Below are 23,530 nucleotides of genomic sequence, written 5' to 3'. Positions count from 1 at the left end.
CAGAGTGTGTTCATTAAGTAAGAACATGAAAATACCACCAGGTGAGCAAGCAGGTTGCAGTTTCAATAGTGTTTTCATCACAAACATTGTGAATTTTTTAGTTATTATGAAAAGCTCTTTGACAGTATAATTTTAAGTAAATTGTTCTGTACAAAGCTTTTTTTATTTATTCTTTACAATTTCCATCATTGGATATTAGCCTCTTCAAAGGAAGAGCAACTTGTCAGAAAAAATGCCTGTTTCAGAATTTAATGAGAACATTTCCTCATTCTTTTCTCTTAAGAAGATTATAATGTGATGGGTGAAATATAAAGAATAATTGGCTCCACTGGAGAGTAAATGCTAAACAATATTTTCTTTTTACACAATCTGAACTAGATGAGGAGTATTTGGTTTTAGTTCATCAACCAAGGAAATTATTAATGAACTCGAATGGCAAAATCTTTATCCCGGTAGATGTCCCAATCTTAAAACACCCAACTTGGCTTCCAAATCCTCCAATCTGCTTCTAAAAAAAAATAGGTTTTAAAATATCATTGTAATTTTACAGCCAAAATATTCAGGGCTCAAACCAGCTGTACAGCTGGAGTGACAGGTTACTCCCTCTGATGTGAACTGTCATTTGATTACACTGTAAAAGGGTATTTAGCGCAGTCAAATTCAGATGCTCTCTGGTGTAAACCTGCAAAGCACTGCAGATATGAACTAGCTAAGACTTTCGTCCTTTTAATCTCAGAATCCCTAAATTAGGTATAACACATCCAAGAGATCACACCAGACCAAGGATGAAAGAAGATGAAGTTCAGTAATTAAAAGGGCAGAAGAGAGGCTTTGCAAACTGTTTGTCTGTCTTAGGTTACAATGCAAGATGGAACCAAAAGTATGTGTTCTACCACCATCTTCATAAACTGTTAAAACCAGGTGGGCAAGTGTTCTTTATCTCTTCCATGATTTATCCCTGATAACTCCCTCAGAGTGATATCTTCTGTTCATGTGCCATCAAGTCTCACTGCATGACAAAAAACTACATCACCCCATTGTAAAATGCTTTGCACAGGGGGAGGAATCAAGCATTCCTACCTGGATATAATCTGGGGCTTGGAACACCACAAACATACTTTCCTACTTGGTTCCCAGAGGACAAGAGCTACATAACCACCACTGGACCTTCAGAGGAAGGCCAACCCTTCTACAGGATCACTGCTTCAACAGAATCACATCTATCATTTCAACAGGACTGCTACCACCACCCTGACCAACAGGGTGTCAGATTGTATCTTGACTGTCAGTTTAAGCCAGTGTTTGTGTATTATTGCCTTTATCTTAATCTTCCTATTAAATTGTAGTTCTGACTTGGGATCTCCACTGGTTCGCTTTCAAACTAGTACATTGTTTTAGTATGTTTTTATTTTTCACTATGAACAATTCCTTTAAAGTGCTGGGGGGATTTTTTTCTTGACACAGTTTGTGGAAATGCGTGGAGGTGTTTAGAAGGCACAGAGAAAAGACCAAGGCTAAGGTGGTCAAGCACTGCTGGCACAAGCATGAGAGAAAGAAGATTGGGTTGGTGCTAGCAAAAAATTAATTGGTTAGGAGAGAGGGACCAGTCTGATTTTTATTTATGCCTCAACATATGTTACAGATGAGGTGAAGGATTTCTGTAGGAGCTATACACATGACAGAAGCCCTGCCCCCAGGGAAACTTTACCTGGCAGCCAGTTAGAGCAGAGAAAGCTTCCAAAATCAGGCTGTGAGCGACATCCTCCCCACATACACTTTTGCTGGTGGGGCAAATGCCAGTATGCCCAGGAAAAACGCCCATGAATTCAGGCTGTGGGAGAAGCCTTAGAAAAAAAAAAAAAAGGCTATCTGTGACACAACAGGAACCATTTTTGGTTTGGTTTCTTGGAGAGATCAGGGGCTCGCTTGGAGGGTCATCTTGGCCCTTCTCCTCCATCCTCTCCTTTTCCTCCCTGTGGTCCTGCTTCTCTGCCCGTACCTGCTTTGCCCTGCTTCACCTTTTCCACAAACCAGCCCACCACTGAGAGGACCCTGTGCTCCGTTGCTTCCCTGACACAGCCAGCTGTCCCCACTGTGTTATGCAGGTGCAGCCACGATCGGCGCCGCCTGCACCCAGCCATGACCGCTGCCACCGCTGGGTTTCCTGCGCTGCGGCCGCCACTGCCTGCATGCAGCACGGGCCTGCAGCCACAGCCCACAGCGTGAGCCTGCAGCCTCGGCGTGAGCCTGCAGCCCCGGCGTGAGCCTGCAGCCCCGGCGTGAGCCTGCAGCCACAGAGTGAGCCTGCAGCCCCGGCGTGAGCCTGCAGCCACAGCGTGAGCCTGCAGCCCCGGCGTGAGCCTGCAGCCTCGGCGTGAGCCTGCAGCCACAGAGTGAGCCTGCAGCCTCGGCGTGAGCCTGCAGCCCACAGCGTGAGCCTGCAGCCCCGGCGTGAGCCTGCAGCCCCGGCGTGAGCCTGCAGCCACAGAGTGAGCCTGCAGCCACAGAGTGAGCCTGCAGCCCCGGCGTGAGCCTGCAGCCCCGGCGTGAGCCTGCAGCCCCGGCGTGAGCCTGCAGCCCCGGCGTGAGCCTGCAGCCGCAGCCATCGCTCTCAAGAGCCACGCAAGGCTCACCACGGTTTGCAGCCGATGCCGGAGCATGCTGCCGCTGCTGCTTGAAGATCGCACCCAACCCCTCACAAAAGCTGCAGGGGCTTCACTGGTTTGATGCTGGGGTTCTTGTGGTAACACTGCCTCAGTCTTCTGTTTCTTTCTCCATTTCTCTTTTTCCCTCTCTGCTCTTTTTTCTATCACTCTTTAGGAGGAACATTTACCCTCTATCAATGAACGGTTCTCAGATATAATATTGCTGCGTTTGCGCTTTATTTTTGTCTGAGAAATCTATCAAAAAGAATCCTTCCTGGCTCCCTTTTTTATAGTGGGAAGGGACAGGAGGGCTGGAAAGCCAGCTGATCAGGGGACTGATCTCCATGTCAGAGCTCTCGGGTTATCGCAGTTTACAGCTACATTTGGCTGAAGTTCGTGGCAGTCAGCAAGGCCTCTGGGAAGCCATCTAATGTAGCCAAGTGGGATTGCAGATACGCTCTCCCACTGTTACACGTATTAAAAAGACTAATGTGACAGGAGCAGCACAGAGGGACAGATACCTGTGATCCAGAGCCTTTCCACAAAAGCCATTGGGAGAGGGCTAGTAATTCTACACAAGAATTTTTAAGTCATCTTGTCCTGATTCACAATCCAGGACTTGTTGCTAGATTTCCAGGCTTGAATGGGTTGGACTCTATCATGAAGGTCTCTTCCAACCTAGTGATTCTGTAACTGGCTCTCAAAGAAGTCTCAGTCATTCTTAGTATATGACGAAGCAATCTACAAGGAAATGCAGTAAAATGCAGTAATCAATTTTATTCAGAATGGGTATTAAAGTGGAAAAATCTCTGCATAGGGCGTTAGTCCCCTGGGAAATCATATTCCAGGCATTATATTCCTGAGATGATCCCATTTCATTAGTAGATTTTGTGTCCTTTGCCTTAAGCCTGTGGAGGCTGGTTACAACATGAAAAAAGATGACATGCATCACCAACCACCCCAAAAATCAGTCAACAAACAACTTTCTACACCCAGTTCTAAATGACAGGGGTCTCAGAAACAGAGGGAGTTTCAAGATAGCTGCTCATTTCCTTTTGTGACTGGAAACCAATTGCAGCAACCACAGAATACAAAATGAAAGGGAAGCAAGACATAAAAATGAAGGCAGTAACAGTATTGTAACAGCAAAATTAACAGAATTATATTATCTGTCTGCGAGACCATGCTGAAAACTTGCAGTATTCCAAATCATATTCTTTTTTATGATGGGTTGAGGCAGCATCTTGCTTTAGTTTTTTTATTGCAAATGTCCAAAAAAAATTTATTTGAACCAGACGTATTACATGTGTGCACATTTTAGGGCAGCTCCGACTTAGCAGATGCCTTGTATTAATAATATACAGTTGTGACAGGAAATGTGGTTTAGGTTCCTGGAAAAACATAAAAGCTAATTCCATTACTCCATTTCATGGTGCTTTTCCTCAAATGCTAAACTGGTTTTGATTATACTGAAACCTTATAGCGAGAAAACTTTCTCAAGAGTATTATCACTGCTTATCCTCCTTCTTACACATCTTCCCCTGCTGACCTACATTCTGGGCTACCTGTGAACAAGCTTAAAACACACAGACAAAATTGTCCTACAAGACCTGGCAATGTTGCAGTCCTTATACCATTTTGATTATATCTTTTCCTTGGATGTTCTGTCTTCTGCTTCACATTCTCTTTTTATTCTGCCTGAATAAAAGCGTTCAAGACTCTCACTTAAACAAAACATTTCAACAACAACCCCCCAAAACCTCTTATCCATAGTAACTAGACAAATCACGGTAATTGATCTCTAGAGGGAGTTTATTAAAAGCCTAAGCACAAACACTTTCCAGAACACTGCTGTAATAAGCATGAACTCAAACAAATGCTCAGTTTACTATCTGCAGTTCATGACTTCAAACATTTCAAGCAACTGACTTGAAAAGGGTTTTACTTTAGGAAAAGGGAAGCATGTTCTGGTGTATTAAGAAATAATACATAAATAATAAATTTCAGTAAATTAATTTGTTTCAACTAACTTTGTCTTCAGTGCCAGAAGATTTATATTGCTTATGGATCACTGTAAGTAAACAAAAGTTACAATAACACATTACTCCCAATGCACCTAAATACATGTAGTTTTCACTAGTAAACCTCAATTAAACCCTGAATTCAAGAACATTAGTCTGATGATTAGCAAGCTATTTTATAGCAAGCTATTTTATAGCTTCTTTTAGCCAAAGAAGGATAAAATATTTAATTGATACCTGACAGTAGAAAAGGATAACCAAACGACACCAACAATGAAACAACCACACCACAAAAACAGACAAACATCTACAGCAAATATTGCATTTGGAGCAAAATGTCTGGAGGTGAATTACAAAATTAGAAAAAGCTGAGTTTAATAAGAGCTTTACTGAGCTGCCTACAATGGAAAGAAAGTGATTTGAGGTTTCACAAGGCTCAAACCCTCCCCAGCAGAAAGCTCTCCATCAGGGTATCAAATGACAGTACACTTAACCAATGAAAAAACAAATCATTGAGCTTTCATTTTTCCATCATGAAATATCAGCAACACAACACCGAACAGTGGTGTGTAACTCCCACTCCCCCACCGGAGGTATCCATGTCTGGATTTGTCCTTACTCCTCCCAAGCATTAAAGTATTTTTTCACAGCACAACTGATTCCTGTCAGTCTAAATGTTTGTTTTGGTTTGTGGGATCTTGAAAGTAATGCAGCCTTGGGTTTGACCCACAATGTAGATTACATGTTAGGTGAACCAATGTATGAGATGATACCCTCAACAATATGGCCACAGTAGTCCTCAAAATGGTAATGTTTGGCAATATCATTGGAATCCCACCAGGAATTATGTTAACACACATTTTGATCCAGTCAGATTAGGAAGGACACAAATAGATTCCCATTTTGAGCAGGCTGAGAAAACATGGTATGAAAAAAATCTGGTTTTAATTCTGGAATGCTTTCTTTCCTGTTACTTTTACTAATCTCTAACAATCACCAATAGGTCTAAGATTAGCTCAGTTGGTAGGAGCATGGTGCTAACAATGCTCAAGGTCAAGGGTCAAGGGTTTGATCCCTCTATGGACCATTCATTTAAGAATTGAATTCAATGTTCCTTCTGAGTCCCTTCCAATTCAGGCTATTTTGGCTATTCAGTAATTGTTTTAAGAAGATGTTTCTGTGCACACTGCACCTTTTATCTATCTGATAGCACCTGAAGGGGCAGTAAGTGATTTCATAAGGAAACAAGAATCATGCTCACTACTATGAAGAGATTTTTAGTCTATAAAGGGGATTTCAAGAGATGAGGAATACAATTTAATCTTGCTCAATGTGAGGAGTAGAAAATTAACTGATGATCTTTTTCCAAAGAATGTACCCTAAAGTCCCTTCTGAGGGCACAGCTGTTTAAAATACATATGTATTTAAATACTTTTTCAAGAATTCTGCTTTACTGCTTCATAACACAGCAGTAGTCCCTTAACTAACCTTCTGCAGACTTGTATCAACAGAAATCATAAGAGAGTTCTGGATCTTTTACCCACCCTAAAGTCATACAGAAAAAAAAGAGATTCCTAAAAATAGGAATTAATGGAATTAAATGTACTAAACAATGTCTTAACTTGGATTGTAAACATTGCAGAGGAAGATTTTATCAGCTACTAGAGAAACCAATGCATAAAAGTTGAAAAACTGCAGTGACAAATTTCAGATTAGCAGCTGTAAGGATAATTCTCTGCTGGCTTGACCCTCTGCATTACTAGGATATGTACCACTGCCCACAATTCTTAAAGAAAGACTGAATTTCTTCATTACAGTGCAAATAGCCAGTTGACTGCATGACAGCTTTCAGCAGGAAATCCTGATAAAATTCTGCAGTCTGTGTAATGCAGATGATTAGACTAAATTTTTACTCTGGTCAAGTCAGGTCTTAAACTACATGAAATAACAAAAATGATGGTACATATACATTAAGGGAAAAGCAGAATAAGCATAGAGAAGCATAGAAAAATAGAAAACAGCCGTGGAAAGAAAGGCAGTATTTCAGCAAAGCCAAGGCTTGGCCAAGCCTTCAAAAGTTTCAAGTGAGTAGATTTCAGCACCTCTCTGGGTAACCTATCTCAGAAATACAATACCCTTCTAATGGAGTTTCGTGTAATACCACTTCTGAAAAATGATATTCCAAATACCAGCAGATTTGATTAATTCACTAATCAAAGCCTCCAAGAAAGAAGTTAGGAAAATCTAAATTAGTGTTTCATAGTGTTTGAAGAGGATCCAGGAAGGCTGAACAGCTCACAGGGATCTACACTATATATACAACATTCACACAGTTGTCTTGCCACAAATTGTGGTGAGAAATTTCTGAGGATTTTTGAACTTACATCCTAGAACTTTTAGGAGTATGGTCTTCTGGCAACAAGATGTCAAACTTACTTCTTCATTACCATTCTGAGCACTATATACATTAGTAAGTACCTTTGTATACATTTATACAGCCTCTCCAACATGGACATGGGAAGATTCTCAGTAGCAAGAAATGTTTGTCAAAGCGCTGGAGTTGTATGCTTTGAACAGATGAAAGTAATAATTGAACAAAAACACTTTATTTAAAGTACTTTATCCATTTTTTAACACATGACGTGTTTGTATCTCTAGAATTAAATAAACCTCCGTGGAAATATTAATTTGTAAGTATTAGGATGTGTGGGTGTATGGCTCCAGACAGTATTTTTAAGCATGAAAATATATTCTTACAGCTTCAGACAGTGTTACTAAGGCAAAAAAAAAAAAAATCCTGAAAAGGTAGCATAAGCAATTTCATAGCTAAGTGGTCATAATAAATATGTCAATGCAACCAAGGGTTTGAAAACCTCAGTTTGGTGTAACATTAGATATTTTTCTGTGATTGCAACTCTACACTATCCTTTACATGGAAAGATAAAAGTCCACCATAAGACTGAAGATAGCAAGATTTCCTAAATGTTGTAATCATGTTTCCATAGGTGCACTGCTCTAATAATATAGCTGGAAAAACTACAGCTGCTTGTGGCATGACGAAAGCATCAACATTGCATGGAAAGCATGGAAGTATGAAAGCATGGAAGCAAGCAGAAAAGTATACAGGGAAAACTCATGTTTTTGGTGCAAGGTGCTCCCTCAGTAGGTCAACTGAATGTGCACATAAGCAAAGGGCTGAGATGGCTGAGCTGGCTTTATGCGAACTTGCTCAAATGCTGGGCAGGGTCAAGCTGCAGACCAGCCTGCCAAGAAGGCTGGGTAAGCCCTCTGCTCATCCCCAGACCACTACACTTAAAGTTACTTCAGTATCTAAGTGGGCTCAGTGCATTTCCACTGCACATTGCAGACCGAAGTGCAAACGTGTCCTTTACAATGAACAACCAGCCAAGCTGGGAATCTCCTCCACAGAAAAGAGCTGACTTGACTAATCTCTACACAGTTGTATTAACGAATATCTAATTAAATCTAGCACTTTGGAAAGGTCAATAAACACTGTTGCCATTGGTGAATTTCCATCCATGACTACTGAGATTTATTAAGAAGCTTACTTTTTCCAAGAAAGGATTACCAAAGAGAGAATACTGCCAACTTTTTTGATTTACTAAAAGAGTGGGTCTAAATCATTAGATCAGATCATAGCATTACATTTCTTTCAAAAATTCTGCCTTTCTACAAAGTACCAAATTATATTTCAAACCTGAACAGCAGTTATGGTAATACAGAGGCTGAGGATTTTTACTGGAATCTAATCATGCAATCTGATTTGAAAGGAAATCTCTGTGAATTGGGCAAGGGTACAAGCACAATGTGCTCGTGTGCCATAATAATGACAGCGTACAAGCAGTCCCCTTAGAGTCACCTCAAGAGTCAGCTGGATAGACCAATATGCAGGAGGGGATGGAGGGTGGGGTGGAGAAGAAAGGTCTTGGTGGCATTGTGTAGGATTATCTTTTTTTTTTTTTCTTTCTGGGCACACACATAATTATATATAACATGCAGCCAAAATGAAAGCTTGCATAATTAAGGAATAGAAAATGTTGCTTCTCCTTGTATTTGGCTTGATAGAACTGAGTATTCCACCAAATTTAGTGAGTGTCCCTCCCTTTAGGAAGAGCAAAAGAAGTAAGCAAATCTGCTTCTGGTAAGGAGTCTTGTACGTGCATATCCAGTACTCTGGTTACTCATATAAAGAGTTGTTTCCTTTGTAGATTTTTGCTCCCATTGAATCCTTGGTAAGGAAAAGCACCTGAAGTACCAGAAGCTGCCATTTAGGTAGTGATGCAAAGTGCACTTCATTCTCATTTCATACCAATTACAGACTTCATTGGCAATCATCAGGAGTTTTTAATTTTAAATTAGTTTCTGAGAAAAAATTATTGTTAACAGGTGGAAGTTAATAGCTTCTGACTATAAAACCACATATGCTAAATCTAAAGCTTTTGCTGTGTGTGCAGGCATTGACTGTTTAACAATATACTAAAAAAGCCAAATATTTTTACATCTGTAGGAAAAATGAGTAACACTGAAGAAGTGAGAGTCATGAGTAACACCAAAAAAGTTAAACTCATTTCCGCAGCACAGAATTGATAAGTACCAGCATATGGCAAACTGGTCATTTTGTATTTCTACAGCCTTTCTGTGTCCCATCCTCAAGAGCAAAGACAGCTCTTTGAATGAAGTGACTTTGAGCCCTGAAAAACTCCATTAAAAATATTCAACATGGAGATGAGGACACAATCTCTGGCTGAAAAAAAACCCAGCTGCATACTGCCAGAAACTGGAAGGGTATACTGACAGAAGTAAGATCGTATGCTCCTCTAGTATTTAAACATTTTACCCAGAGCTCTGTTATTAGCCTATATCATGAATGAGACACTGGAATAGCCAAATATCTGCTCTGAGTCCCTAAGCCATTCTTAGATTCAAAGCAGAGAGAATGTGGCCTGTCTTTTACTCTATCAGATTTGCAGCATGAGTAAATATGCAAAATGTGTTGCCTTTCATTCTGGTTTCATTCACCAATTCATTCACCCTTCACTTTTCTGCCTGTGTGAAGCCTAGTTAATTCTCTTAAGGCAAAGTGAACATGACATCAATGCCATTGACCTCTAGCTCCTTGCTCCCATGGACACATACACACTATTTAGCCTCCTAAATCTAAGTTGCTGAACAAAAGTTCAGTGACAATCTGCCACAGCATGCAACTCTGAAATTAAAGGCACGGCTTAGCAATAATGTCATTTTGTCTTTTGATTTTGTATTGTGCATTTAATTTAACTTTCCAGAGTTAAGCAGTGGGATATAAAGGACTATTCTCTCCTGGAAACCAAACAACAGAAAAGTGCAGGGAGGTCCTTGCACAGACTTGATGATGATATCACCATGAATTCTAGTCAGAATGGGTGCTCTCAAGTCCCATTTACCTTATGGATGATGGTGGATGACTACCTCAGGTCTGTGCCACACCAATATAAACAGCCAGAGCTTTAATATGAGGCCTCATGGTATAGGTACATCTCCAAACACAACAGTATGAAGCTAGGAGCAGGATCCTGCCTACACGTGCTTGCCTCCCAGGTCTCTGCTTCCCCAACAGAGTGCCTCCACAGTATAAAAAGAGTGCACATATGGCCCCCTTCCTTTAGCCATCGGCCTTGCAGTCACTGTCACTTTACAAGCTTTGGCAAGCAAAGTCCTACACCAACTTGCAACCTCTCATTTGAAACAGAACAGGCAAACGTCACTCAATAGCAGACAATGGGTCGAAAAAGCTCTGATACTTCAACTTAGTAAAACTCAATGTCCTGTTTGTAAATCCACTGTAATCCCATGTTATCAGAAGGAATTCCCACGTGTTTGAGAATGAGGAAGCTTTCCACTCTACTCTTACCCTCCCTAACATACACACTTCCCCTGCTACTGTGCTTTTCTTGTACAGTACTGCAGCACAGGGAAAATTGTGAAACTGAATTGCTGATAACATCACACCTTTAACAAACTTGTTGACTGATGGATTCTTACCAGAGTCTGTGCTTTCTGACCAAGCTTTAAATTTAGAAAGGCAAGCATATAACTTGACTGAAGGGAATGTCATCCAATAACTGATTATATTATTAGATAAGTGCCTGAAAGGACCAACTGAGGGAAAGAAAAAACTCACCATCTTTACTAATGGAGTGTTGCTCTAAGAAAGAAAGGAGAAAAAAAAAAAAAGTAGTGGTTTTACTATTCCAGTCTATTACCAGAACATGCTATCATACCCCATCATCAGGATGTTCATGAAGAGAGAGGAAAAGCATATGTATGGCAATGTCAACTTAAGATACAGGGGAAAAAATATTTCTAGGATTTTAAACATCCATAAAGTACTGTCTGATATTTGAATAAAACTCTGCTGGAGTGAAACTGTACAACTGCCATAAATCACAGACCCTAAATGCAGCACAAAACAATGGAAACTGTAACCCCACTGGGAAAAACCAAATTAAACAAACACACTACCATCAATGTTTTTAGTGGTTTCTCTCCTTGCAAATATTGTAGAGTGACCTGATCCCCAGAAAAATGGAAATGGCTCTTTATTTACACAAAGCTCTTTGGTGCTTGGGTCTGCAGAGAAAACAGATCATATCTCTGAGGAGGATCAAAGATTGCCAGACAAGCCTCTGGTTTGGATTTAGTCTCTTTCATCACATCCTTGTCCGAGCTGCTTGTTCAATAAAATTGACTCCCTCCTCTCTCATTACACTACCCATTTTCACAGGAGACAGTCCCTTTGACTAGATTCTCTCCATTTTGTACCAAATGTCTCTTTTTTCCAAGCAGTCACTCATGCTCTGCCACAGCCTGCAAGCACTGCAAGTGTGGGAAATGCAGATATGTATTTCTGCGAGCCAGCCACTCCAAAGGCCACCTCAAAGCCCCACCTTTGTGGCACAGGAGGTGACTTTGCCACAGGGCACCCTCACTCTGGGCCATTCCTATGCATTTGCTGGGGCAGGGGGAGTGGATCAAGGGAAGCCATGTAGTGCCCACCAAACAGACTGCTCCTGTGGCTTTCAGTTTGTCTGGGAGATGACTGAAAGTGTACCTGCACTGAGGGAAATTCCTGCTTTGATAAAATACAGTTTTATCGTGCTTATTCTAAGAGGAATTAACACCAAATTCCCAAACCCATAGTATTTCACATTGCCTGTAGAGAGAATCCCCAAGCAACCTTATTGTAAGCACTTGTTTTGTCTATTACTTATTTAACTGCCATTGACAGAGAGAACTCTCCAGGGAAAATGATATTTTGCAGGACCTTGAATTTTACTTAAGCCAGTTGTGACAATATCTAGGTAATTTTTAGCCTATTGAGAGTTTTGGGTCTCCCATATAAAAAAAAAAAAAAAAGTAAGCTTACTAAACTAAAATCATTGTAAAGCATGGTCACATAACAGTCCAGATATAAAGACTATATAAAAACTATATGAAAAAATCACAGACATCCTTTAGTTGTGGCAGTTTAATTTCTGGAAAAGTTTTTGGGTTGTTCTTTTGGGGTTATTTGGTTTTGGTTGGGTTTTTTTCGTTTCCAGTTTCAAGCCAAAAATCCACACATCCACACTCAGGGCACAACAAAGGCCTCTGAAACAGAGGGACAAAAGTGACTTTCTTTTGAAAGATCTGGTAGTTGACAGGGAACTACTATGGGAAACAGATGAGAAACACAGGCTCCAACCAAGCTGTGTGAAACAGGCAGTCTCTGTTTGCTGCCAGACAAAATGGCAGGCACATAGAAGGGCTTCTCTATTTCTGTTATGCTCTATTTTATATTTCTGTTAAGAATTTCAAGGATTTTTCTTTTTTTTTCTTTTTTTTTTTTTTTTGCCTGGGAGGATTATCCTGTCCCTACCTATCCAAGGTCTGCAGACCCTTAGGAGAGCACAGCTGGCCCCACAGCCAGGCAGGGTTCACAGGCACTGAGTCCAGGCACATGAGAGGGACAAAGCAGCTTGGCTGCAACCTGTGTGCAAGATAGCACAAGCACACAAGGGAGGACAGTTGCAGAGATGTGAAAAAAAAGCTGGCCCATGGATAACTCACAGTTATTTCCATACAAGCAGCTGGGTTGCAAGCTGGGTGGGACCAGTTCCCACAGAGTTCCTAAACAGTTTTTTTTATAACAGGAAAGCAAAGCTAATACCTATTTTTGCCAAACGGTTTAATCTAAAAAGGAAGAAACATCAGTTTTACAGATTGTTCATCCAAGCGTGTTTTTCCCTGAAAAGCACATATTATCTGCATGCTTTAAGATGAGTCACCAGTGTCCTGCTATGTCTGCAAAGCAAACAAATTGAAGAGCCAAACCTGTTTCAGGGCATTAGGGAGCAGGCAGTTGCTAAAGGGATAATTTAGCACCAGCATAGGTTACCAAGAGAGTCTGTGCAAGTCCCATCCTTATAGGTTTTTAGGCAGACAAACAGCTGCTAGGAATTGTAGGCAGGCGTAAATTAGGAAGGCCCATATCTCACAAACTCTTATGGTTCTCTACAGCTATGAAAAGACCTTTCAGGAAGACATTTTACACTTCATTATCAGCCACAAGAGAAAGGAACAAAAAAAACCAACCCCACTTTTTATTAATTTATTAACTATCACTCAGAGCACAGGGCAATAATTCTGACTTTGAGTAATTATTTTTGCTGCTACCCAAAAATTAGGTTCATGGAACAAGTGTTCATCCAGGATTTGCCTACATTTCACTATCTTACTACCTGCCTGTGTAGTAGCTCACTATGGTGGAGGAACATAACATATGTTAGCAGACCCGGCCTCCATCCCATCCTGAGTTGAGCATTTAAGGACTGGGAAACTTCAGCAATTCAAATTAAAAAAAAAAAAAAAATAATGAAAATTTATCCTTTACAGCCCAATTGACAAGATAGCTTCATTAGCAGGTATGACTATGTATGAAGGTTTACCTTCTGTACAGAAAAATGCCATTGGTTTTGTTAATTGGGTAATGATGCAGCAAAGCCATTGGACTTTGATGTATTTACATAGTAGCTGAACTATGACATCAAGGATTTTGATTAAATATTTGCAGGATCACTAACTGATCCTGATCTGTCATCCTGACAGATGCTGTCAATATGCAGGATCAGCTAACTGAAATGGAATCACACTGTGATTCCAGCGCATGCAAGCATCCCCAGTGCATGCAGAATATATGGCTATATATGATTTACAATAACTACAGAGTAGCTTGAGTTATAAACAGCTTGTTTAAGGAATTGTTGCTTGGAACTTAGTCCCCAGTTTATTTTCTCTTTGCATTTCTTGGTCATCTGTTACCACCAGCATAAGGATATTATGGGGAAAAAAACAGTGATCAGCTGCTAGAGTGGTGTTGCTTTGTATTAAGATTTTAGCAATAAAAGACTACTGATATTGCACCCTGGCTTCTGCAGAAATAAACCTATGGTGTTTTGCATCATGACTTCTGTAATGATTTAAATGTGAGTATCAAGAGATGAAAGCAGCAAAAAGTCACAAGTAATATTTGGGTTTTATCTGGTCAGCCTAATCTGATAGTCTTTATTCTGGGTCAATGGCTTCTGACAGAGACCAACACTGTTTGTCATGAAAGAGTCACAAACCCAAGTGATATTCTGTTTCATTCAGAATTGGGTGGCAGATACACCTGGAATGCATAGTTAGAAAACCCTTCATATGGGCTTGGCTTGCTCTGTTTCCCTATTTCCCAGCTTACTGTGGACATCTTCAGAATTTGTACAATGCTTACTTCATAAATTCACATTTTTCAATACAGGGAAAGCCCACATGGTGGGACATAGTGTATAAGAGGTAACTGATGAAATTCAGGAAATCTACAGGAAGACCTGCAAGCCACATAGGAAAAAACAGAGACATCCATGAATACAGATTATTGTGATAGCTAAGTGGCACAAGAAGTAACCATAGTTCATTTCTTCACTCATCTCCACGAGTCTTTACATCTGCTTAGCTTTCAGAAATCCTTATTCCCAGTCTTTGAACCTGTTCAAAGTACATGGCATATGTTTTTTTAATGCAGAGATTTATAATCTCTCTAATGTAATGCTGTAAGTTCCTTGTCACAGAAGGAGTAACAAGCTGGCGATGCAGGGGACCCCACTTCCCCCAGCATAAAGAAGAAAGCCAAAAGAACTCATGCACCCTACAGCTCCTGCCCTAGGAAATATCCTTTTAAGGGAGAGTTGTGAAGCTGAAATGGTCCAACTACACAAGAAATGGTATCGTGAGTAAAAACTGAAAGAGTGGGTGTGTTTGCCAGCCACTGCTGAACTAAAGATAGAAAGCTTTGCTTACGCATTGACCCAGAAGATCTGAATACATGAAAAGAAGGCATTTTCCACTGCCTGCAAAAGGAGAAATTCTGGAAGAAGGGCTTGATGCCAAATATTTTTCTAAGCTTGGTGTGTCAGAAGGGCTCTGGCAAGTGCCTTTAGAAAAACAGCTCATGTTTGCACATATTCACCAACCTTTTTGGGAGACAGTTTCTTCAGACTGCCAGTTGGGTTGTGCTTGGCACCTGAGACATTTTACTGGAAAATACAACATGTTTTTGTTGCTGTAGAAGGTGGTAAGGTTTACAAAGCTTATGTTTTGGTCTGAGGAAAAACAGCGGAAGTGCATGACTGGGGACTTCAAGTAGAAAGAGCTGACACTCCTGGATAAAGCTAAATAAGTAAAAGTATAAACTTTCAAATGGAAATAACATACGTGTGAGAAAAATGAACACAGTGAGGAATAAGAACAGATTATACTACAGCTGAGGGCATCACAAACTTGCCTGGTTCAACTAAAAAGGAAATGGAGTAAAGTTTTAATAGTATCATAAACTATACAAGGACATATTTGCATAGTTTAGCTTAATTAAGCTTAATTTAGCTTTTCTGATTCACTTGGGAGTGCATCTCTTGCAGCTTTGATATCAGGAGTTCAGGTAGCTATTAACAACTGGGCCACAGCCTATCACAAACGTAGCACTTTTTGAAAAGATAGGCATGTTTGCCTATGCCTACATGAATATTCTATACCTGTTGCAGGCTGCAACTCTGCAACAGGAAAGATGGAGTTGTTTTTTTTTTTCCTAGAAATGAGAAGCTGCAAAGCAATACAAACACAATTCTGCCTTGACTGGAAGCAATTGTCTCAAGTATATCTTTCAGTAGTATGATAGCCCAAAGGTGCTCACACAACTTCCTTCGTAATACTATTAGAGTGCCCAGTTACCTCACATATCTGCAGGGCAGAACATGCCCTTGAGCTGTGACTTTGTGTCAACTGTGCCAGCAGACAAGTTCTAAGGGTTTACCTGTTGTTGTATTTTTTATGGTGGGCTACTTTGATTTAAGGATCACACTAACTGATAAAGCCTTGTTATGAATACAGGACACTGTACGAATTCAGGTCTGAGATCTGCCTGGATTTGGATACTACGAAGGCTCAGGGCTGTTGCAGTATAAAGACCAGGCATAGTAGGAAGAGGCAAAAGAAGGGAAAGTTTTCTTCTATTAAGATCACTGTGTGGACCTACTGTCATGTGAAACTCAAATCTAACCAAGTTGCATATTTTTATGCATAATGCAGCATCTGTCTTTACTGATCTCCTCATTTCCAATTTCACTTAAAAACACATGTCTAATCTGTTTGAATTCTCAGTTACACAATCACTGGGATACGTCTGGCAGACTGCTTCTAAGAAAGCCAAAAACCCAAGTATCGCCTGTATGGCGCCTGCATGTTCTTCACATGGTGCCCAAGGGCAGTGCCATGGATAACGCCAAAGCAAATAGCTGTGGAAGGGCTTTAACATTCTTTGTATATAGATCAGCAACTCATCTTTTGGTACAATTTGCTGTGGTCACAATTGCAATATTATTTGTTTATGCAATTGTAACACAGTTGATCTTTTGAATTTGCGGCTGGTGAGGAGGGATACCCTCAGAAGTACTGGGGAAGAGAACTGTGCAAACATTGAATTGTAAAGGAATGAGTCAGGGGTAATTTTTCATGTACAACAAGTAATAGTTAAAACTTGAACTGGACAAATCCTGATAACTATGTTTTCTAAAATGGGTTCCTTTCTCTAAGGGGGAAAAACCCTAAATGGGAGGACCAGCTCTTTCACAGACACGTGTTTAACAGCAGGAACCTAATTTACATACATAAGTACATGCATTATGCATCAATTATGCTTATAGCCTAATTCTTCAAGTTGAGCACACAAAACAATACCCAGTCATCAGATATCTCAAGACCTAAGCTCCTATCCCCAAGGCTAGATTACAAGTGTGCACTGTTAAATACAAGTTAAATACCGGAGGTGTACATGTCCCATAGACAAAATGTTGTTATCAATGAACAACTATACACGGACTATGAAACAGGATGAGAACTGGCATAGGCTGGGGATCCAGGTCCAGCAGCAGAAGGTTACAGCTGGCTTCTCTAAGACTTACTCTCCAGCAGTACTCACTCACTCATCTGTAATCACTGAAAAGCACCAGAGTTCTTCAGACTTGCTCCAGGAATGTGATTTTCCTACATCATAAGTCAATCATCACAGATACTGCATTAACATCAATTCTCAATGAGGAAATCAGATAGCCTAGAGCAATTGGACCCTAAGGGCTTTGCACCCCCTCAACTGTCCACCTGAGCTGTGAAAAGTCTCGGTTTTGCTTTCCAGCCTGCCTCACCACTGCTATCCCCAGCAGACATGAGCAATTTGTACAACAGGTACATGTACAGTTCCTCACCATGCAACTGACTGAAAAAAACCTCAGCACCAAAGATAGGATTTCTGGCCTTCAGCTCACAGCTGAGAATAAAACTGCACTAACAGGATTCTCCTCAAGTTTTCCTTGCCAAAGCTGAGGTCAGCCCGCAAGACCTGCCTTGACACCTGCTCTGACAAGCGTACCCGAGAGACTAGCTAGCACCACAAAAATTGGCTCTTCAGTGGGAGGAACGCCTGTTTGCCCAACACATGGCAAATACTCCCAGAGGTTTCCTCTCAGCCTTCAAAATATAACCCACTACTCATACTGAGGTGCTGTATTTTCTATTCCCTTGCATTTGGTGATCCTCATATGTCTTTTTATAAACATGACCTGTGTTTGCTGAACCTCAATATTGAAAATTTTGCAAGTGCTGCTAAAACATAACAGCATCCCCAAAATTAGTACATTTCTTATTATTCTCACAATTTCCTGTGTCCTGTAAACTTAATCACATTTTTTCCTTCTGGTTTTTTTTGGCCTATATAATGATATTTGGACAGTAATAGATACTGCATGTTTTACGCATGAGTAATGTTGTAAGGGGGTTTGAAAATCTTGGGACAAACTATTTTTAGCTAGCAGATGGTACTACAGCATATTCTTTATAACAGGTACTATGGCATATTCTTTCATAATAGGTACATTTCCACTGCCATGTCTTTCATTTTAGGAAGTTGTCAGACTGTCTAAGGAATTACTGTGAAAAAAAGATGTATGTAGCACAGTCCTGCAGCTTTCTGCTAAAAGTGGTAGGTAAGTTATATCAACAGAGATAGTAAATGGATAGTTCACTTTTTCATAATATTTTCTCTTATAAGAGCAAAAACTTTACATCATGTAGGTCAGCATTTCCCATAGGGCCAAAACACAATCCTGAAAATTCTGTGAATTGCTGAGGATATTAAAGAGTCAAGATAAGATTACAGAGAAACAATGCAGCCATTTTAAGCTGAGCTTTCCCACAGTGAAAGGTTCAGTGAGGCCCAGCTGGTTGTTTTGACTTCAGACACTGACTCAGGGATTGGAAAGTTGGACACCAAGGGTGGAGCAGAGAAATTATCTGGCAGGCAAAAGGAAAAAATTAACCTTTTTCAGTCCACATGCTGTGTGCTGCAACTACCAGTCACCGCAGGGTCTAAAACCAGTTAGCTTCTGTATAAATCGGGACTTAATAGCATTCAAGGGATTATAATTCTGCATTTTTCTCCTCCTTTGTGTCCTGTCCTAAACTGGAGGTCTGGAAGGAGCTTATATACAGTGTGTATTTTAGGGGGGTCAATCCTGCTGAAATGCCTCAGTATGTTGGTAGAAGAAATGCTGTTTTGTTTTTCTTCCTTTGCTCACTTTGCTGCTTTCCTGCACAAAAAATGCTGGAAAACACAGAGATGCACTCAGAAACACAGGCACTGCACTGCTTGCAGATAATTCGGCTGCTGCTCTGGAGTGAGATGGGGGCACAAGGGGAAGTGCGGCCGCTGGGGAGGGCTGCGATGGCAGGGCTGGCGCGCAGCCGGGAGCCCTGGCAGCCCTCGGGACAGCGGGGCAGCTGCTGGAGCCCGGCTGGGGCTGCCGGGGGGAGCCTGGAGCGGGGGCTGCTGCGGAGGCCAGCCGGCCAACTCCGCCGTGCCCTCTCGCTGGCTGGAGAGCATCTGGGTGTCACAGCTGCGAGCAGGGCTGCCGCTGTATCCCCAGCACATACCAGCGAGCAGGAGGCAGCAGACACCTTGTCGCTGATTTATAGGCACCGCTTTGTTGTGCATTCCTGGTGCCTGCGGGATTCTGCTGACTTTACGCTTGCTTAACTCCCGCTAAAATCAGCAGCAACTTTGCCTTCATTGAGATCATAATCCCAGAGCCTCCGAGAGGGAATATCAACAGACAGTGCCAAACCACTTGGTATTCTGTGTTTAGAAGGCTGCACAGGCTGGTGTATACAGCAGAGGGGAGTAATTCAGGGCGTATTTATTGCCGTAGCGTGACTCTCACAGGGCCATCTGACCTCCTAGCGCGTTGGCTTGGCCAGCTGGGGAACACAGGCTGTGATGGGGGTGAATTCCCATTTGGAAAGCGTGCTGAGATACTTCAGAGAGGCAAACAAATGTTTCTACAGAGTTACTGTTCTCTGAAGAGAATTATTACTTTTACAACTGAGAACCATCAGCTTTAAACAGAGATTTCTGTCTTAGCCTCTCTCTTCTTGCAAGTGAACTATTTTTTTTTTTATACTGGGGAAGCCTCAAAGGCATTATTAGTAACATGTTTTCTTTTCTCTCTAAAATCCCACTTTTCAGTTTTCTTTCACTATCCCATCTCAGGTTAGTGACTACTGACAAATACTATCAGCACATCTTGACAAAGAATAAAGTTCTGTCTAGAGCCATTTCACTCCCTCCAACATGCTGAACTAAGAAAGCTAAAGCAGAAGCGGGGGATGGGGGAAGAAATAGAGAAATGAGAAACATTTCCAAACATAACATAAAAGGTCTTGCCTTAAGACCATGGATTTCCTTTTTGGTACTTTCAAAGAATGTGTCTTTAGTTCTCTTTGGCTGTGTGACCAACAGTTGTGGGGTGTGTCTGTGGTTTTCTTTTCACAGTAACTCTATTGTTCAGAAACTGCAGCCAATTTATGGAAAGAGGTGGAATGTTTATGTAACTTACTTTGCTTTAGACAAGAAATAAAAAAAAAATTGAAAAAAAAAACTGGTGGAGGAAGGCCAGTCAAAACAGGATTTTTCTTCCTTTTTGGACACAGATGTTGGGAGTTAAAAAAAAAAGCTAGCTCTGTCTTCACATTAAGCTAAACAGCATTTCCATTTTTAGATGCTTTTTTTAAAATTAAGTAGGTCAGAAAAATAAGATCAGGCATTAGATTAGTGCTATAATTTACTTGTTTCAAAATGTGTCATATTTGAGAGTTACTCTGTTGACATGCTTACAACACCATAAACTGAGAAATAGATATATTAGGGTCAGATGATACCACTGCTGCCTAGATTGCTGGGTCCCAAACATATAGTTGGCAAGTACTGCTAGACTGCAGATGGCAAGTGTCTCTTCATAACTAGACTGGAGTTTCCTGCCATTTCCAAATTAGCTGAGCTACAAATACAATTTGCAAAGTGCAAACCAAAACAAGGTAGCCAAAAGAACAAATCCTATTTATGTGTGCCCACTGCCTGTATTGCAAAAGTGGACAAGTTTGCATCCCTGTGTTTCTGCCTTATCTATCCAGTACCCTAATGCCTTGCTTGAACTCATCCTTAACTGCAGTACCTATCTAAAACCTTTAGCTCAAATTCATCTTTTATAAGTGGACAAAAATTTGATTCACTGAAAAGGTTTTGATTAAATATGGAGGATCTTTAAAGCTCAGGGTATCCTCAGGTGGACATTCAGGTGAATTTGTTAGGTTGGGCCTGACATGAACCAGGCAAGTGCAAATCTCCTGAAGCCAGCAAATTCACATCAAAAGTATCACAAAATGGGGTTTTCAATGTAAGAAAAAATTTCCAGCCATCACTCAGCACCATCACAAAACATATCCTCCTCAAATCTTAGTGCCACTAGCCATGAAACCAAGTGGGCATGGAGCCAGGCTGTGCAGACACCAGTACTGCCAGTACTGGCAAGACTGGATTGCAGAGTCTAAAATCAAATTTTGGTCTTCATTTCAGACATACACACAGAAGTCTCACCAAAAAAAAAAAAAAAAAAACCCAAAAAAAACAAACAAAAAAAAAACCCATGGAAAATATTATAAATAGAAAACAGAATGGAATTAGGTGGCTCAAAAGCCTGAGTGAATGCAGTGTTCTCTTAAGCCACAAAAAACACAGACTTTGAGAGACACTGAGGAAGCTGCCCCTGCCAAAATATTTCAGCTTTGACAGGGAGAACAGTTTCTGGAGGAAGACTTTGTTTCTATAATTATCTGGTTCTCTGCCTCACTAAGACCACCAGTTTATTGCACTGGGCCAATAAAGGCTTCTTCTGCGCCAGGAACATCCAAGAGTTTCCACCCACGCTCAGCATTCAGGTGGCAGAAACCCCTTAACCTATTCCTGAACCCATAAGCCTTTCGATTGCTCTGGAAGGTAGGGCTGCACCAGCATGAGCGAGGGATGGAAATTATTCCAGCAACATTATTCAACTTGAAACCCCCACTCAACTATGCAGAGAGTTTATTTGACCCAACGGGCCAGATTGAGCTGTGATTGCGTTACCTCCTCGCCAACTGCAACAGAATTGCACAAGCATGAGCAGAGTCTGGTCCAATAACAAGTAATTTGCCATATGGAAGCTACTGAGCAGACATCTGCAGGACACTGGAAGTGCTTTTCTATATACAGTGCTGAGTGCTACAGTTGTGCATTCCACAGAGACTCAGTTTGCAGAGGGATAGAAATGAAACATTATTTAGGGTTCTGGTTTCTTGGCCTTGAAAACTGAAATCTGAAAACAATTAAAGCCCAGTGCCATACCAAATCAGTTATGCAGTCATTCCTGGATTTTCCCATGGATTTTTTACATAAGAATTAAAGTGTATTTGCTGCAAACCTTCACAAACACACAAAGAACTGTGCCGGACAGAGGCAGACCAGCTTATAGATGAGTTTCGGGAGTTTTTGCAAATGCATGTAAAAATCAAAGGCATGCGGAAACACACTACTAAAAATTACTAGACATTTGGTGACAGCTCACTCATTAAAAGCTCTATCATGCCTCACAGCTTGTCCCTGGGAGATGGTTTTCCAGACCCATTCAGGCATTGCTTATCTTCTGTGTCACTGCAGACTTCCCTTTCCAGCCCACCTTGAAAACCTTTTCCAGCCAACAATCTAGGGTACTGGAAATATCCTTTCCAACTCTTTTGGAACACCTTCCAGTCATGGCATTGCTGGGGGAAGGAGCAAGCCCTGTGCTTTTTCAAGGAATGAGCAACCTTTGATGGTAGGTTGGCCGCTGTCCAGGAACACACAACGAAGAGGCTCCCTACAGTTTTCTCAGCTCTTTGTGCCCATAAAGCAGCTGGGCAAAATCTGGTCTCACAATGGTGTGTCTGTATTGACACCACCAAATCCAGTCCTAGAGGGACTAGGGAAACACCATCCAACTGAAGGTCAAGCTTCAAATTATAATGGTGCCCTCCAGCCTCTAGATATCTGAATCAGCTGCTTCCCCCTTCACTCAGAGTACTGTAGCTAATGTTTCTTTATCCCATTTAAAGTCTAATTGCCTTTAAAGAAGGGGATTTCTGTGGCTCTTTCAGGAAAGCGAAACTTTTGCCTATGCAAGAATGAAAAAGACAGTATATCCACCAGGCAAAAAAGTCAGGCAATCAAGTCGCCCAATTCAGTTTGCCTTCATTGTGGGAAATCTGATGAAAACTTGTGAACGCAGCTGTGCAAGTGAAGGTCTCTGATTACTTTCTGGTACGCTGTTAACACATTTGATTCTCTTCTCTAGCCCATTCATGGGTACCAAACCCACAGTAACAATCACCAGATTTAATGACAGATGTAACAACTGAACTGTACAAGAGTGTTGGAGCCTTACCCAGATGTGAGATGTGGACACAAAGGTGGGAAGCAGAGAGTCACCATGGTGGTCTTGTGGGGGAAAATAAACCTTTTCCATTTTGAGCCTTTTTATGGTTAACTCAAAGCCTTTCTTTCATTGAACCAAGTGTTGTCATAATTTTCACTGCATTAATCTCTAGAGTTCAAATCCCTTTTTTAACATGACACTTTGGATGTGACATGACAAGTGTTAATATTCATTATTCTACAAAGCTATAAATATCCTGAGGTACATCAACTCACTGCAAAGGACAAGACCAAAATTATTTCCTCAGCCCTGTGCTTACACTCAGATCAGCATCACAGATACTGTTTTTCATACTGAAATGCTTCTCTTGCACTTATTTTGGCAGTAAAATTCACTCACGTACTTTTATTTTAATGGATACTTGTAAAGTTAAATTAAAATACTCAAGTCAAACTTT

The 23,530-nt window shown here is 41.0% G+C and overlaps 1 protein-coding gene across 14 annotated transcripts in view; it reads right to left on the bottom strand.

Annotated features, from left to right (window-relative positions):
• Nucleotides 1-23,530, bottom strand: part of HHAT (hedgehog acyltransferase) — a 186,338-nt gene that overhangs the window by 161,604 nt on the left and 1,204 nt on the right. The window lies entirely within an intron of this gene.

Source organism: Cyanistes caeruleus, chromosome 2, assembly GCF_971803275.1.
Source record: "Cyanistes caeruleus chromosome 2, bCyaCae1.hap1.1, whole genome shotgun sequence".
NCBI lineage: Eukaryota > Metazoa > Chordata > Aves > Passeriformes > Paridae > Cyanistes > Cyanistes caeruleus.
Note: the sequence above shows the minus strand (reverse complement) of the source record. Positions and strands in the feature narration are given on the sequence as shown.